Source organism: Capra hircus, chromosome 6, assembly GCF_001704415.2.
Source record: "Capra hircus breed San Clemente chromosome 6, ASM170441v1, whole genome shotgun sequence".
In the NCBI taxonomy this organism is placed as follows: Eukaryota; Metazoa; Chordata; class Mammalia; order Artiodactyla; family Bovidae; genus Capra; species Capra hircus.
Window position 1 is genome coordinate 66456945 of NC_030813.1, and position 19178 is coordinate 66476122.

The 19178-nt window shown below is 39.2% G+C and overlaps 1 protein-coding gene and 1 non-coding gene across 2 annotated transcripts in view; both read left to right on the plus strand.

Annotated features, from left to right (window-relative positions):
• The window catches only part of GABRB1 (gamma-aminobutyric acid type A receptor beta1 subunit), a 438453-nt gene that overhangs the window by 263779 nt on the left and 155496 nt on the right, over positions 1-19178 (plus strand). The gene's annotated exons all lie outside the window — the stretch shown is intronic.
• On the plus strand, positions 5885-5956 carry TRNAC-ACA. Its single transcript has one exon. It is a non-coding gene; the product is annotated as a tRNA-Cys (tRNA).

The window sequence follows — 19178 nt, forward strand, 5'->3', positions numbered from 1 at the left end:
GAAAAAGGAAAGAGTGGACAATGAGACAAAAAGAAACTCAAGTGTTGAGGTCAATCATCAAAACAATTGCTCCATAGAGAATGAAAAAATAATGGAATGAAGAAAATTATCAAATTAATTCAGAAAATTTCAAAGACTAGAAAAAATAGTTTTCAGTTCTTCCAAATTCCCAGATCAGTAAACAAAAAAAAAAAGATGCATTCCAAAGCCCACAAGATTGAAATTACAGCCTCCTGAAGCTAAATATAATCCCTGAGAGTTCCCATGAGGGAAGTTTAAGCCATATGCAAAGAATAAGAATCAGAATGACGTCTGATTGGTATAGTCTATGGGGTCGCAAAGAGTTGAACACGACTGAGCTACTAACGCTTTAACTTTCTTTAGACAGTTGCTATAGCTGAGAATCCCAGGGACAGGGGAGCCTGGTGGGTTGCTGTCTATGGGGTCGCACAGAATTGGACACAACTGAAGTGACTTAGCAGCAGCAGCAGCAGCATAGCTTCATGCATGGGTGCTAAGTTACCTCAGGCCTGTCCGCCTCTGTGCGACCATACCAACTGTAGCCCGCCAGGCTCCTCTGCCCGTGGGATTCTCCAGGCAAGAATACTGGAGTGGGTTGCCATGTCCTCCTCCAAGGATCTTCCCAACCCAGGGATCGAACCCTCATGCCTTAGGTCTCCTGCATTGGCAGACAGGTTCTATACCACTAGCACCAGCTGGGAAGCCCTAAAGCTCTTGCTATGGTGAAGTGAAATATCTAAAATAATAAAATAGAGTGCTAATGATAATATCATAATAGCAATAGTGGTAAAAATGATAATAATAATTTAAAAGAAACACATGCAATATAAGTGAGATAATAGAACCTGATAGGAAAGACTAAATGAAGTGTGAGAAGTCTGAAGATGACTGGTTTGTGCCAAACCTGGAAAGCAATTGGCCTACACTGAAACAGAAAAAGCTGTGAGAGGGACTGACTGGGATGTGGGCATGCAGAAGGAAGAGCTATTTGAATGTTTAAAAATAGTATAAATATTCATGGGACAAAAAGTAATGGAATTTAAAAAAATATAAAAGCAGAAGAATTTTTTAATGAGGCAATTAATAAAGAAGAGCACAACTTGTACAAGTAAAGAAGTGAACAATATTTTTATTATTTATAAAAATAATAATAATACAAACACTAACCTCTAATTTAAACTGATTTGTATATATACACATCAGTTTAAAAATAATGGAGGTGGGTATAAAAGCTAAACAGTCAACTATGATACAAGGAAAGAAATGGAAAATCAAATAGTATAAATATATAAAATATATTATACCATGTAAATACATAAAATAATAGATAAATATGCAAATATAAATATTCAGCCAGTAAAGTATCCACCGGCCAGGAGACCCTGGTTCGATTCCTGGGTCAGGAAGATACCCTGGAGAAGGGACAGGCTTCCCACCCCAGTATTCTCGGTTTTCCCTGATGGCTTAGATGGTAAAGAATCTGTCTGCAATGCAGGATACCTGGATTTGATCCCTGGGTTGGGAAGATCCCCCAGAGAAAGGAAAGGCTACCCACTGCAGTGTTCCTGCCTGGAGAGTTCCTTGGACCAAGGAGCCTGGCAGAATATAGTCCATGGAGTCGCAGAGTCCGACATGACTGAACTGAGCCACTGTTCACTTCAAGTGATAGAAGTGTCTTTTGTTTCTCATATAAAGCCTTTTTCATTCATCCCTGAGTTTATGCTAATTAGACAGATTTCCTAAATAGCTTTGAGATGGGGCTGATTGGCATAAGAAACAGCTAAGTAACTAGAGCACTAGAACTTTCACTCCCATCTCATGACCTCCAGAAACAGTTCAATCACATAACTAGTGACGTTAACCGATCATGCTTCATAAGAAAACTCTGATAAAAACTCTGGTCAGTGAGGCTCAGGGAGTTTCTGGGTTGGTGAGCACATGGATGTGCTGGGAGGGTGGTATGCACAGACTCCATTAGAAGAGGCCACGGGGGCCCTGGGGCCTTCCTCCACAAGACTGTATCCTAGTCATCTCCTCCATTTGGCTATTCTTGAATTGCATCCTTTATAATAAAGCTGCAATTGTAAGTATGAAGCTTTCAGTCAATTCTATAAGCTCTGTTAACAAATTTTCAAACATAATGGAGAGTTATGATACTGTCAAATTTGTGGGCAAATAGGAAGACGTGCAGGGGACTTGGGGACATCTGCAAGTGGGAGCAAGGGAGAGCAGTTGTGTAGGACTGAGCCCTTCAACCTGTACTAATTCCAGATTTAATTGAATTGTGAGACATTAAGTCAGTGTCAGAGAATTTCCTTTGGAAATGCAGCGGTAGAAGTATATTGTTTAGAATATGAAAGTTAGCGCCAGAAGGAAAAGACAAAATGGTTCAAAGTTATCTCTCTAAAGAGCTGAGCTAAAGGATGGAAAAGAATGGGCAGAGGCTGCTTTATTTCCTTAAAATCTTTAAATTTGTTTTTACTATTGTATGTATTACATGGATAAAAAGGAAGTTTGATTTAAACAAGAAGTGAAAGTATCATTTCTAAGAAGTGGGAATATCATTTTATTATTCACTGAGCTCAAATCATAATGCTTATTACATAGCCCTTCATTCATTCGTTCATCATACCATATTTATTACCTTACAGTCTGTGCTCAGTGGGAATAAGGAGATTTGAGGAATGTGTAGTTTGATTTAGAAGAACCATGTGAAAAAAGTAAGAGAATAAGTGCAGAGTATATAATAAATTATATACTATAATATTATAAAACATTAATACCATTAATTATTATTATTAACACATTATCAACTGCCAGGAGCAGGCATTTTTTTCTACCTGGAAAACTTCCCTAACATATATTGGCATAGAATGATTGATTAAGTGATGAATAAAATTTGTATTATACAGATTATAAATTATTATTATACAAAAGTCTTCAAAAATTATCAAAATGTGTTTATGAAAAATCATTTTATGAGTATAAGACAATTTATGTTTCATAAAAATTATGAACCCAAGCTATTTTATTTTCATGCCTAGCTCCTCATTTGGCACCCACTTATTAGTTTTATGGGCTTCCCTCATAGCTCAATTGGTAAAGAATCTGCCTGCAATGCAGGAAACTCCAGTTTGATCCCTGGATTGGGAAGATCCCCTGGAGAAGGGAAAGGCTACCCATTTGAGTATTCTGACCTGGAGAATCCCTTAGACTCTATAGAACATGGGCTTGCAAAGAGTCAGACAGGACTGAGTGACTTTCACTTTCATATTCTTTTAGTTTTATATTGAAATTGTGATTTGTGTTACAATTTGTTTTGATGGTTTCCAAAATCATTGAATTTGATCTGGTTTTGTGCACTCTTCAAGGTTACTCAGTGACATTTATGCTGCTTTCTTTTTTATCTATTTGCATCATTCAATTTATTACTTTTAGCTTGCAAGAATGTACAAATGTATTTTTCTTCACTGTTTAAACTCCCAGAAGAAATATAATTCTTTTATGGTAAGGCTGAAACTCCCTCATCCCAAATCTCTTCTGCCCTATTGAAACAAGGGTTTTTGTTATGCTCTTCTTTATCACCTCAAGGTGTCTTTGGCAAGAGTACAGAACAGGCATTCAAACATTTAGGAACACAAAGCAGATAATGAAATAATGGGTAATAGATAATGAAGACCACTGTGTTAGTCCAACAAATTTTGTCAACTTGTCTCATTTAGTTGCATCCAGTAAGAGATGGGATGCAGTTGGGTCTAGACGTGGGGCAGAAATTTGGGCAACATCCAATAGCTGAGGTACCTGGTAGTGATACTGCCTTATGGCAAGATGCACCTCATTCCTCTGTGGTCCTTTCCCTCTCTTTGTTTTCAACACTATCTTTTATTCTTCTTTGTTTCCCATTACTCCTGTCTTCCCCTATCCCCTATACCTTTATCCTGCCAAACATTTCAGTTCAGTCACTCAGTCGTGTCCGACTCTTTGCAACCCCATGAATTGCAGCACACCAGGCCTCCCTGTCCATCACCAGCTCCCAGAGTTTACCCAAACTCAGGTCCATTGAGTCAGTGATGCCATCTAACCATCTCATCCTCTGTCATCCCCTTCTTCTCCTGCTTTCAATCTTTCCCAACATCAGGGTCTTTTCAAATGAGTCAGCTCTTCGCATCAGGTGGCCAAAATATTGGAGTTTCAACATCAGTCCTTCCAATGAACACCTAGGACTGACTTCCTTTAGGATGGACTGGTGGTCAGGGCTGATAAGGAGTGTATATGTATTAACTTATTAATCTTCACTACAGCCCTATGGAATAGGTGTTATCGATTTTCCATTATACTGATGAAAAAAAGAGATTAGATGAACTCCCCAAGTTCATGCAGCTGGAAATCTCACTTTCTTGATTATCATGTGTGTGCTCAGTCATATCTGACTGTTTGTGACCCCAGGGATGGGAGCCCTCCAGTCTCCTCTATCCATGGCATTTTCCAGGAAGGAATACTGGAGTGGGTTGCCATTTCCTCCTCCAGGGCCTCTTCCCGACCCAGGGATCAAATTCGTGTCTCCTGTGTCTCCTGCATTGGCAGGTGGATTCTTTCATTGTTGCTTTATACACTGCTTAACAAGCCAGATATTGTAAGGTACCCTTTCAGCTCCTTCCCCCATATATACATAAGGCTTCTGTGTCTGGTGACACTTACAGAAACCCAACAAATTCCAGCTTTAACTAGTTCACTCAAAGTGGTCAGTCCTTTCCTGCAGTGCAGTTGTTGGTTTTCCAATGTGTCTCTGGATTCTTAGACCACTTCTATCTTCCAAAGCAATGTGATGAGCTATTACAGACAAATAAGAAGTCAGGTTTGCTGAATCTGAATTTACCCATGTGACGTGGCTGTTTTGGTTTTAGCCTTAGGGTGCCTACTTCCTAAAGCTTACCTGTGCTTCATAAGCTAGTGTGGGCAGACGGTTGCTCCTAAAATAAGGAATAATTCCTGCCTATTAGCAAGTGAGTTTACTCCAGGAAACCACTGAAAGTCAGTACAAATCAGAAGAGTTTCAGCAGGAGTCTAAATTAACCTGCAGGAGTCTTTGAGAGCTGTGAGCAGTATTACTCCCAAGCACAACAAGGTCAGCCCAGTCATGATTTGACTCTGCTTCTCAAGTGGGAATGATTTTTGAAAGAGAGCTTGCCTGTTGCTTTATGTTGTAGAAAAGAAAGAAAACATTAAGAATATGTGACTAATCAAGGGCTAGAAGACTTGAAAACAGAATTTTTCTGATTAGTAATGCAAAGCTGGGATCATGTCTTTCTGTATTTGTCAAAGTGGGGAACATAAAATCCTGATAACCTATTCAGCTAGCTAAAAAGGTTTCCATGACAACTGTAGGAACGTGGAACATTCGGTACTCTTGTCTTCAAAAATAACCTTTCCGTATAGGCAAGAGATTGTTAAAAGCACTAACCTGCTTCACCTTTCTAGTCCAAGGTAACTACCTGACCATTACATTGGTCTCTTCCTACCCTAGAACTTCAAATGTTCTGTTTGCCCTATAGCACAGGGATAAAAATTCAGATAAGTAGCCCAGGATAAACTGTGTTTCATCTCAGCAGTTATAGCCTGTTATAACGCACTCATTAGTTTTTCTGGGGGAAGGTGAACTTACATCTGTGCACGGTATTATAGATATAAAGGTTGTTCTTTCTCTCCTTTTAAAGTCAATCAAGTTGAAAATAGAAAATATAGTTATCTTTTATAAAAACTTTTCCCTGAAAAACCAGCAATACATTCTCATGATAGATAATATAAGAAATATAAAAAAAAAAGCTAAGAAAAACCAATAAAGCACCCATTCTCTCTCGGGGCTTCCCTGGTGGCTCAGATGGTAAAGCGTCTGCCTACAATGCAGAAGACCCGGGTTCGATCCCTGGGTTGGGAAGATCCCCTGGAGAAGGAAATGGCAACCCACTCCAGTATTCTTGCCTGGAAAATTCCATGGACTGAAGAGCCTGGTACGGTACAGTTCATGGGGTTGCAAAGAGTCAGACATGACTGAGCAACTTCACTTCACTTCACTTCATTCTGTCATAACCTAGAGAGCCTAACCATTGCTAATTTTTTTTTACATATTTTCTTTTAGCATTTATATCATATCTCATCTCTATTTTGTTTGTTCACTGTTTTAACGGAACTGTTCTTTAAGTTAGACCCACAGAGATAATGGAGGGTTTACTGCAAAAACAAAAAGAAACACATAATAGATGGTCACTTGGGTGGCAGTGCCTCTAAGACTGACTCCTTAAAAAACCAAACCAATAGCTTTATGAATACTCAGATGTAAATAACGTATCTTATCTGAGAAATGGCATTCGTATTTCTCTAGAAACAAGTTCTAATGGTCCATTGGTTTTTATCCAGTATGGACTATTACTCTCTTTGGTTTATTCCATCCTTGTCCAGGTCACATGTTTAGTGTCAGATATCACAAATGGCACAAGCTCCAGACAACTCATGGACCATCTGAGACTTCCTTATGCAGAAGGGAGACTCCAAGGCCCCTTACCAGTATATCTTATATACAATTTTATATCCCTTTCCCCCCTGAGATTAATCATCAGTGGCATTTCAGGAGGGGAACTATAAAAGTGGTTCACTCCAGGTGCAGGTGACAAGGGAGTGGGGAGGGCATAACAGACAGATTGAAATTAATAATTAATAAATAAAAGGGCTTCCCTGGTGGTGCAAAGGTTAAAGCGTCTGGGTGCAGTGTGGGAGACCTGGGTTCGATCCCTGGGTCGGGAAGATCCCCTGGAGAAGGAAATGGCAAGCCGCTCCAGTATTCTTGCCTGGAGAATCCCATGGACAGAGGAGCTTGGTGGGCTACAGTCCACGGGTCACAAAGAGTCCGACTGAGCAACTTCACTTTCACTTTCTAGCAATGATTCAAGGGTGGGCTTGTTGATAATATTAGGGTGTGTGCACTGCCAACAAGGGAGTGGGGAGGGCATAACAGAGAGATTAAAATTAATAATTAATAAATAAAACCTACTAAAGTTTCAGTCAGTTCACTTGCTCAGGCAGGTCTGACCCTTTGCTACCACATGGACTGCAGCCCAGCAGGCTTCCCTGTCCATCACCAACACCCAGAACCTACTCAAACCCATGTCCTTTGAGTCGGTCATGCCATCCAACCATCTCATCCTCTGGCATCCTTTTCTCCTCCCGCCTTCAATCTTTCCCAGGATCAGGGTCTTTTCAAATGAGTCAGTTCTTCGCAAAAGGTCACCAAAGTATTGGAGTTTCAGCTTCAGCATCAGTCCTTCCAATGAATATTCAGGATAGATCTCCTTTAGGATTGACTGGCTTGATCTCTTTGCAGGCCATGGGACTCTGAAGAGTCTTCAACCTCTGAGTTCAAAAGCATCAGCTCTTCAGTGATCAGCTTTTTTTATGGTCCAACTTTCACACCCATAAATGACTGCTGGAAAAACCATAGCTTTGACTAGGCAGACCTTTGTCAGCAAAGTAATGACTCTGCTTTTTAATATGCTGTCTAGCTTTGTCATAGATTTTCTCCCAAGGAGCAAGCATCTTTTAATTTCATGGTTGCATTCACCATCTGCAATGATTTTGGAACTCAAGAAAATAAAGTCTGTCACTGTTTCCATTGTTTCCCCATCTATTTGCCATGAAGTGATGGGACCAGATGCCATGATCTTTGTTTTTTGAATGGTGAGTTTTAATCCAGCTTTTTCACTCTCCTCTCTCACTTTCATCAAGAGGCTCTTGAGCTCCTCTTTGCTTTCTGCCTTAAGGGCACTGTCATCTGGGTATCCGAGATTATTGATATTTCTCCCTGGAATCTTGATTCCAGCTTGCGCTTTATCCAGTCTGGCATTTCGCATGATGTACTCTGCATATAAGTTAAATCAGCAAGGTAACAATATACAGCCTTGACATTCTCCTTTCCCAATTTTGAACCAGTCCATTTTTCCATGTCCAGTCTAACTGTTACTTCTGGACCTGCGTGCATATTTCTCAGGGGGCAGGTAAGATGGTCTGGTATTCCCATCTCATGAAGAATTTTCCACAGTTTGTTGTGAATCACACAGTCAAAGGCTTTGGCATAGGCAATAAACCAGAAGTTTTTCTGGAACTTTCTTGCTTTTTCTATAATCCAACGGATGTTGGCACTTTGATCTCTGGTTCCTCTGCCTTTTCTAAGTCCAGCTTGAACATCTGGAAGTTCACAGTTCACATACTATTGAAGCCTGCCTTGGAGAATTTTGAGCATTACATTGCTAGCGTGTGAGATGAGTGCAATTTTGCAGTAGTTTGTTTCTGTCCTTTATTGTGCCCATCTTTGTATGAAATGTTCCCTTGGTATCTCTAATTTTCTTGAAGAGATCGCTGGTCTTTCTCATTCTATTGTTTTCCTCTATTTATTTGCACTGATCTCTTAGGAAAGGTTTCTTATCTCTCCTTGCTATTCTTTGGAACTCTGCATTCAGATGGATATATCTTTCCTTTTCTCTTTTACCTTTCACTTCTCTTTTCTCAGCTATTTGTAAGGCCTCCTCAGACAACCATTTTGCCTTTTTGCATTTCTTCTTTCTGGAGATGATTTTGATCACCGCCTCCTGTACAATGTTATGAACCTCCATCCATAGTTCTTCAGGTCCTCTGTCTATCAGATCTAATCCCTTGAATCTATTTGTCACTTCCACTGTATAATCATAAGGGATTTGATTTAGGTCATACCTGAATGGTCTAGTGGTTTTCCCTAAAGCTTAGCCTGCCGTATATTATCACAATGATTCAGCAATTCTAAATATCAAGAATAAAATACTTCTCCCAAAATATGTTTTGTTGGCCTGATTTCTAAAGAATTAGTGAAGGCAAGGATGGATTTTGCTTATATAATATATACTTAAGCTTCAGATTAGCACATTTTAGTTCTTACACTTTAATTAACTTTGTGATCTGGGAGTTAATTCAAAGGATTCCCTGTGTGGTGTGACAGAGAATTAGCTACTATGTTCCTCTCCTCTCAAAAATAAGTTTTATAGTGTTCATAATCATTCAAGCTCACTTGGAGGGCAGTTAATGTATTCAAGTCTTATGCCTTGTACACTTCTGGATTCAGTCAATAGATTTAAAGTTAAAAGTGGTAGCATAGTCATAGCATAGTGGCTGTAAAAATAAAGTAATAAAACTTAAGTTACTTCCAGTCTGCCATTCTATCCTCTGAAACAAGGAATTCAACCTTCTGGAAGTATTTCTCCATATCTTTTGCCCACTTCCTTCCAAAAAATAGAACTTTAAAATTATTAATTTATTGCTTTTTCTTCTTTGTACCATAATATTCATTTTAAATTATACTTTACTCTGCTTTCCACATTGGGGTGTAACCATATAAATGTCAATATTAGAAGAATTTTACTGTTCATATTTCTGGCCATTGTTGCTGTTTGCTACACTTTATGATTGTTACTGAAAATAATTTTGTCCAATAGAAGAGGAAAGGTATTTAAAATGATTCACTGCAGATGTCAAGATAGTCCATGGTCTGTCATATTTTAAGCATTTAATCATATTAGGTTTTCATTATAAACATTATTTTATTATAATAGTATTCCTTTATCCAGAGATGCCAAAAACTTATTTATTAATAACAATTAATTTATTGTTGGATAATTTAGCTTGTCCAGGTTTCACTTTTATAAATAGTGCTATATTGAATATCTCTGCACACATTTTATTTCTACCTTCTGCCTTTGCTTCAGTCTAATTTTATGGACTGCTTATAGACAGGAAACAAAGCCAAAAACCAGGACAAGAGGCCCACAATCGATTATCTTCAAACTAGATGATATGACTCACCACTGCGGTGAACTCTAGCTTATTCAATAGTTAATTATCCGCAAGTCTAGTATCCATAATTCATATGACCTACCTATAGCATCCTAGAAAACAGCAAAAATATAAAAACAAAAAATCTGACGGTGTATTGTCTTTAAAAACCCTTAAGAATCTCCCTTTTTTTTTGTACACACATCTATTATTTATGTGCAGTATTCTTGAACATTTCCATCTATCATGTTATGCAGAGATTCTCCCGAATAAAATCCTCGCAGGCAGCTCCTAGTCATCTAGGGCATCCTAATCTGCTCTATTTATTCATGTTTTGATGCACATGCTAAATAAGAAACTGGCAAGATGATGCGAGAAGCTATGGATACTTGGCTTTGTTCTTACGCTCAGAATCAGGCAGCATTTCTCTGGGTAATTTATTCCCTACGAAACTTATGTGAAGAATATAAGGGGAATCTGATTTACACCCACACCAAAGAAGTAGCCATGCCCTAAAATCACTATTCAGTGCGTTCAGGAGAGGATTGTTCTGTAAGAGACATGACAAAGTCATGGGAAAGAGTTTGGCTCTAGTGCCAGATTGCCTGAGTTTGAATCCCATTGGCTGCTTGGGTGACCCTGGGCTGGTCAGGGGCTGTACTAAGCTCTGGAATAAAAGAATAGACAAGTTATACTCATTGCCTGATGGAAACTTACAGTTTAGAGAGAGAGTCAGACAATTAAAAAGATCATTATATAAGAGACTGCAGTCATTTCATCCCTCTAGACTCAGGATATCTGCCGTTATTATTATATTGAGATTGATGTTACCTTCCACAGAAGATTAAATCTCTTTGAAAGCAGACCATAGATTCACAAACATTGAAGATAGCTCTTCTCTCTCCCTCTTTCCATGTACATGCTGTGCTTAGTCACTCAAACTCTTTGCAGCCCCATGGACTGCAGCCCGCCAAGCTCCTCTGTCCATGAGAATTCTCCAGTCAAGAATACTGGAGCGGGTTACCATGCCCTTCTCCAGGAGATCTTCCCAACCCAGGGATTGAACCCAGGTCTCCTGCACTGCAGGCAGATTCTTTACCATCTGAGCCACCAGGGAACCCCAAAACTATTGTAGCTTATCCCTTCTCCAAGGGATCTTCATGACCCAGGAATTGAACCAGGGTCGCCTGCCTGGCAGATGGATTCTTTACCAGCTGAGCTATCAGGGAAGCCCAAACTGGAGTAGGTAGCCATTCCCTTCTCCAGGGGATCTTCCCAACCCAATGAATGAACTCGGGTCTCCTGCACTGCAGGCAGATTCTTTACTGTCTGAACCACCAGAAAAGCCCTGAAGCTCCAGGTATATATATTTGTATATACACACACACACATATATATATGCGTGTGTGTATACATACATACATATTGAAGATAGAGTCTCTCTACACATGCACATACACATGTGACTTTTATATACATATACACATTTATATGCATACAAGGATGTACACACATACAAAAATATATTTTTTTCTAAAAATGGATGGATGTTCCCACCATCCCCCTTTACTACGTGACCTTCTTATTCATTATTTTTCTCCTTCTTGCTCAACCAAGAATACCTGACTCAAATCCAAATTAGGCCTCCGGCCAGTTTTCTGACTTCTGCTAAATTTACATGACTTTACAAAGCCTCAGTTTCTCCATCCATAAAATGAAGATTCAAAGCAACATCATCTCATAAGGATTTAATGGTGATTATAAGCAATCAGTTCAGTTCAGTCGCTCAGTCGTGTCCGACTCTTTGCGACCCCAAGAATCGCAGCACGCCAGGCCTCCCTGTCCATCACCATCTCCCGGAGTTCACTCAGACTCACCTCCATCGAGCCGGTGATGCCATCCAGCCATCTCATCCTCGGTCGTCCCCTTCTCCTCCTGCCCACAATCCCTCCCAGCATCAGAGTCTTTTCCAGTGAGTCAACTCTTCTCATGAGGTGGCCAAAGTACTGGAGCTTCAGCTTTAGCATCATTCCTTCCAAAGAAATCCCAGGGTTGGTCTCCTTCAGAATGGACTGGTTGGATCTCCTTGCAGTCCAAGGGACTCTCAAGAGTCTTCTCCAACACCACAGTTCAAAAGCATCAATTCTTCGGCACTCAGCCTTCTTCACAGTCCAACTCTCACATCCATACATGACCACAGGAAAAACCATAGCCTTGACTAGACAGACCTTTGTTGGCAAAGTAATGTCTCTGCTTTTAAATATACTGTCTAGGTGTCATAACTTTTCTTCCAAGGAGTAAGCATCTTTTAATTTCATGGCTGCAGTCTCCATCTGCAGTGATTTTGGAGCCCCCAAAAATAAAGCCTGACACTGTTTTCACTGTTTCCCCATCTATTTCCCATGAAGTGATGGGACCGGATGCCATGATCTTCGTTTTCTGAATGTTGAGCTTTAAGCCAACTTTTTCACTCTTCTCTTTCACTTTCATCAACAGGCTTTTTAGCTCCTCTTCACTTTCTGCCATAATGATGGTGTCATCTGTATATCTGAGGTTCTTGATATTTCTCCCAGCAATCTTGATTCCAGCTTGTGTTTCTTCCAGTCCAGCATTTCTCATGATGTACTCTACATATAAGTTAAATAAACAGGGTGACAAGCAATAATCTATATAAAATGTTAAGCATAATGCCAGGCACATAGTTAAGAATTCAACTGATGTTAGCTACTTTTACAATTAGTATGTAAATTACCTTAGTCAGTATAAGATCATCCATAGACTTGGGCTCATTATTATTGCCCTCCCTCTGGGACATTACACTTATTAGAAAATAGTTATTGAACATTTAGAGGGAATATAAAATTATCTATGCATGGAGGAGATTATCCTCCATGACTGTTTATGAATTATTAGATGTTGCACACTGGTTCCAATCACTGCACATAGCCTAGACAAGAAGTTTGTTTCTCCAAGCAACTTCATCATCCCTGTGAGTGTCACATGATGTCATTGCTCAATTCCAGTATGTGGAGAAGATTTTCACCCACTCAGTTCAGTTCAGTTAAGTCACTCAGTCACGCCCGATTCTTTGCAACCCCATGAACCACAGCACACCAGGCCCCCCTGTCCATCATCAACTCCCGGAGTCCACCCAAACCATGTCCATCGAGTCGGTGATGCCATCCAACTATCTCATCCTCTGTTATCCCCTTCTCCTCCTGCCCTCATTCTTTCCCAGCATCAGGGTCTTTTCAAATGAGTCAGCTCTTCGCATCAGGTGGCCAAAGTATTGGAGTTTCAGCTTCAACATCAGTCCTTCCAATACACCCAGGACTGATCTCCTTTAGGATGGACTGGTTGGATCTCCTTGTAGTCCAAGGGACTCTCAAGCGTCTTCTCCAACATCACAGTTCAAAAGCATCAATTCTTTGGCACTCAGCTTTCTTTATAGTCCAAATCTGACACCCATACATGACCACAGGAAAAACCATAGCCTTGACTAGATGGCCCTTTGTTGGCAAAGTAATGTCTCTGCTTTTTAATATGCTGTCTAGGTTGGTCATAACTTTCCTTCCAAAGAGTAATCATCTTTTAATTTAATTGCTGCAGTCACCATCTGCAGTGATTTTGGAGCCCCCCAAAATAAAATCAGCCACTGTTTCCACTGTCTCCCCATCTATTTCCCATGAAGTGATGGGACCAGATGCCATGATCTTAGTTTTCTGAATGTTGAGCTTTAAACCAACTTTTTCACTCTTCTCTTTCACTTTCATCAAGAGGCTTTTTACTTCTTCTTCACTTTCTGCCATAAGGGTGGTGTCATCTGCACATCTGAGGTTATTGATAGTTCTCCCGGTGATCTTGATTCCAGCTTGTGCTTCATCCAACCTGGCATTTCACATGATGTACTCTGCAAAAAAGTTAAATAAGCAGGGTAACAATATACAGCCTTAACGTACTCCTTTTCCTATTTGGAGCCAGTGTGTTGTTCCATGTCCAGTTCTAACTGTTGCTTCCTGACCTGCATACAGGTTTCTCAAGAGGCAGGTCAGGTGGTCTTGTATTCCCATCTCTTTCAGAATTTTCCGCAGTTTATTCACCCACTCAAGTTAGCCAAATGGAGGGGTGAACACATCTCTAGGGACATAGACAGGCATTGCTCTAACAAGAAATTTAATACAGTGCACTGGCTGTTCTCTCTGTGGAATTCTCATCAGTGGGAGATGAGAAGAGGAGCTGAAAACCTGGGTTTTGTCCATGTCCACTCGCAAGGCCACGGAGTCTCATCGCCAGTGTTGCTGGCCAACGGTACCCACTATGCAGAGTTCGGCGATCCTTCCTTTTGGACTGACCAAGTGGCTACCCTCATTCAGCCAAAGAAGACTGCTTTCTCAGTCTGAGGAAGAAGGTCCGAAACTAGATTATTGTTTTCAAATAAGTTCTCAAATCGTTTTGACGTCTTACTTGAGATAAAGTCTTTGAAAAGTCCAAGAGCTAAAATTTATGCAACTTTGTTCTCTGGATCTATTTTAAAAACTTCCTTTAAAAAGAAATGAGTGGTTGACATCCAACTACCTGCCCAAAGCAGTGAGGAAGGACTAGGCTACAATTCAGTGAAGCATGAACAGAAGGAACCACGAAGGGTACTATTGGCATTTATTTCCTCTTCACATCTACAGTTGCCCTTTGTAAGAGAAGCAATCACTCCAGAGTGGTCGAGCCTCTGCACCCTTAGTCCAGCTGCAAATGCAGTACCTAAATAGTCACAGCATTGCTGGGGCAGGGAAGAGACATAGGGTGAGATTAGGAGAGGTGGTCTTTAGTAGTGGCTAAGACCATGTACTTTCAAACCAAAAAGATCTGGGTTCGAATCCTCCTTCAGCTACTTACAAACCAAGTGACCTTGGGCAAATTACTCAACGTCTCTGAGCAACGTCTCTGAGTTGATAAAGTGGTGATAGTTCTGACTTCACACGGTTATTCTGAGAACTAAATAATAATAAAATCTTGGCATAAAAAAGCCATCAGCAGATGCTAGCTTCTGCTACTATTAAGGGAGGTGGAGGGAGGTTAAGTCAAGAAAACTTTACAGTATCTGTTCTTGGCTGTGTCAACTCTGTGTCATTAAGTTTCTGAGATTAGGAAACCACTGGATGCCTTGTCTAATGTAAGCAACTCATTTTTGTTGTGCAAAATTCACATTTGCAGACCTCCCAGAAAACTTTACAGAATGAAGCACATAAAAGATTCATACGCATTCGGCAGTTACCTCCCCAATAACACTTCTCAGGGGATTGATTAAGGAATTTAATTTAAACCAACAGAACCAGTAGTATTTCTGCTGATCCCTATGTAACTGTGGTAGTGAACATAAATATACATGGACAGGCTTTGGGTAGTCTGTGATTCTTACAATTATCTAGTTCAAAGGAAAGCAAACTGATTACCATATGCATGAAAGGGAGAAACAGAAAGTTCTGTTCTGTGTCAGCAGTAGGGGAAAAAGGTGGTTTTGAACTATGAATGTCTTGCTACTTTTATTTGATGTGTTTCCAGTGCTTGTAAAAGAAAATAATCACCAAAATATGACACATGGAAGCAAATTCAGAGAGTAGTTTTCTTCTCAAGTTGCTGTGTTCAAACTTTGAACAAAAGGAATGCTAGCTAACGTAACCTTTGCAGTAGTATGTGCACCCAAGGGATTAAATGCTAAATAAATGATCCTTTTCTTATACTTGGTTATCATGATTTATTTCATAATTATGTCTATGTTCTATGGGGCTTCCCTGCACATCATAGAATACTTAGCAGCATCCTTGGCCTCTACTCACTGGAAATCAGTAGTCTACTATTCCTGAAATGACAATCAAATATGTCTCCAGACATCACCAAAGGTCTCAGACACTGGGATGAGGGGACAAAACGGCCCCATTGGAGAACTAACGCTCTTAATCTAGTGTTCGTGGACCCTGGAAGAGCCCATGGACAGGACTCTAGGGGTCCTTGAACTTGGTGGGAAAGATTTGAATTTCATTTTCACCAAGCTTTATTAGAAATTTAATATGTCTTTCCATAATATATGGAAGTAACAGACCTTAATTTTGAATTATCAAATATAGAATTACCAGTATATGTGAGTTTTAACCAGATAAAAAGCACTAATACACCAGATTTTCTGTCTAACTTCCATTAGTACAGGTAATTCAAAATATCATTGAAAATTGAGGTAAATTTCATGACATATTCAGTGTAAAAAGCAGTTTCCAAAGTATACTTTAAAAGCATTTTGTTAAAAAAAGAAAATCCTAGCTGGTTATATAGCAGAGTGTTAATAGCTTTCTCTGAAAGATGAAATTATAGGTAAAATTTCCAACTTCAAGATTTTTGCATTGCTTGAATTTTAAAACAAGAATGTATTATTTTCAGTGTGAAAAATCAGTAAAATGTTTTTATTTTTTAAAAAAGAAAATTAGGCTTAATGGCTCTAATTACTAGTTCAAAATTATGCTAGATATTTGACCCTCTGCCTGATCTTATTTAAAATATTACCAAAGAAGTACATATATTACTATATTTCTTAAACTTTGCTAATTATATTTAACAATGATTGTTTTGTAATTCTTTCTTTGCATTTTTGCACCTACACCTTTTCTGAGAAGGTGTCCACAGGTTTAACTTGACCATGAATAAAGTCCACGGCACAGAATTTACCAAGTCCTACTCTAAAACTTCTGCATTTTACCACTTATATTTGGGAAGACATGTGGCAAAGTTGTATAGTGGCTCAGAGCACAGACTCTGTTCTTCCTTCACTGAAATTATCGGCTGTAAGCTTAACCAGATTAAGTAACTCTCTAAACCTCAGTTTCTTCATCTGCAAAATGAGATTAATATTAGTATGTGTCTTATACCGGCTTTCATAAGGTTAAGTGTTTAGTAACACTGCCTGGCACATAGTTGACACTTAATAACTGCAAGTTATTATTATTACTGCTTTTAGTATCTTACAACATGGCTTCTTCAGAAATAATTGTCTAGTAAGTATTTTGCCGGAGGCAGGGGCATTGACAAAGCACAAAAATCTCTGAAATATATGCTAGGGAATATAAAATACTTCGTCTCTCTCCTGGCCAGTGGTGCTTAGCATTTTTCATTTGTAGGAGATATATAAGAAATTCATTTTCTTTAAGAAGGATTTGAAAGTGCTCAGAATTTCATTTGTTCCTGGACACTGTGAGGATGGAAACAGCGTTTATTTCAAGTGTAGGGCTTGAAGGATAAGAACGCAGCAGGAACAATGAAGACAGAAGTCAGCTAAGAATTGCTGGACTGGGTGGCGCTTCAGTCCCCAGGTTTCTGCCTTTTACCTGCCCCTCAGTGCCAATTACCAACAAACCCCCACTGATCACAATTTTCCATCCCTGCCCGATTCACACTTGAAAGAATTTCTTTTCCCATGTGATGCCAATTCATGATAAATGTTCACAAAGGCATGACAATTTCATTTGCCAGACCATCTGGCTACTGGATATTTTACCGTGGTTTTTAGAGCCAAGAGCTTTACCAGTTGCCCTGTTTCTAAGGAAACAGAAGCTATGGTAACAATTCGTGACTTAGATGAACTGTCTCATTGCTCATTAAAAACGGCCTCTGGGGGTCAGCAAGCACAAGCTGTACTCCTGTTCCTGCAGCCAGAATACTAGGTACTATATTGCTCGTTTTCATTATTCTTATTTGCATCTTCTTTTCTGAATCACTTGCAGAACCAAGCTGAAGTGTGATCTGAGCATAGAAAAGTCCATATTCTACCTACTTTTTCTGGGATCTTTGGTTGAGTGGATGAATAGATGGATGGAAGGATGGATGGATGGTTCAATCATTCATTCAGTCAGTTAACAAACAAATACTGAGCATTTGAGTATCAGGTCACGCCTATGCTTAAACATTTCAGGGTGAAAAGTCCAAATTTCTTAGTTTAGTAATAAATAAACAAACAAAACCTAATGTGGGTCAAAATGCAGCCACTCATTGATGAGTAATACTAATTTAGTCGGTGATGAGAAGCATTTTTACAAATGAGTGAAATAGACTAGGACAGAAGAGAACAAAGCGCATTTTAAGTATTAAGGGTAAATGTTGCTTCACGAAACTTTTCTTAAATATGTTTTGTGTGTTTTATTGAGTTGAAAAGTAAAATGCATTTCTTATTAGAGAGTCAAGTTATGAAAAAATTTTAAAGTCACTGACTACAAAAGCCCTTTTACCTAACTCCCAGTCCCATCTCTAACTGCTGCATCAAAATTTATTTTCTAATCATGCTGCACTGCTCAGGTTCTCTAAAAGCACACTTTTTTTTTTTCTTTCGTAAATCTCTTCAATGTCCATCCTAATAGAATATGGTTGGATCCTCAAACTGCTTCTGCTTTTTAAAAGTTATTTATTTATTTGAATTTTAACAATGTATTTTATTGAAGTATAGTTGACTTATAATGTGTTATTAATTTCTGCTATACAGCAAAGTGATTCAGTTTTACATATATATATATAATATATATATACTCATTTTCATATTTTTTCCATTATGGTTTATCACAGGATATTGAATATAGTTCTTTGTGCTATACAGTAGGACTTTGTTGTTTATCCACTTTACGTATAATAGTTTGCATCTGCTAATCCCAACTCCCAATCCATCCCTTCCCCATCCCCACCTCCCTCCCCTTTAGCAACCATGAGTCTGTTCTGTATGCCTGTCAGTCTATAAAACCACACACTCCTGTGGTTCTAGATGCTTGCACAGGGCACTTTTACTTTATGTTACAGTGTATCCATCAGTTCCTGCCTCACTGCTCTTTGTCCCACCTACAGCCTCCTCCAAGAAGCCTCTCTCACGTACTGCTCCCCTCCACCATCCAGCCTGGGTCAAGTCCCCATCTAGAAGTTTGTAAGATCCTCATGCATACCTTATGACTGATGTTGGCTTGTCTTTCATCTTTTCAACCATATGTCTCTTAGAAATCACAACTAAGTATAATTGGTTGTTGTAGCTGCAAATTTTAACTTCTAGAGGTGACCTAAAGTGCAGACAAACCTGAGAGATAATATCCAGTTCAATGTTGTCAAAGTGTGAGCTGCTTGTTAGTGGTGGTGGACACTGTGTGACTTTAGTCTGAAGAGTGAATTCTAGAACATTAAAGGACAATAATATTAAATAGTATTGAAACACTCAGTGAGGAAATTTTCCCTTTGCAAGACTTACCCATCTTTCTAATAACAAAAGGGAAAAAAATCTGTTTGATGTGTTGAAG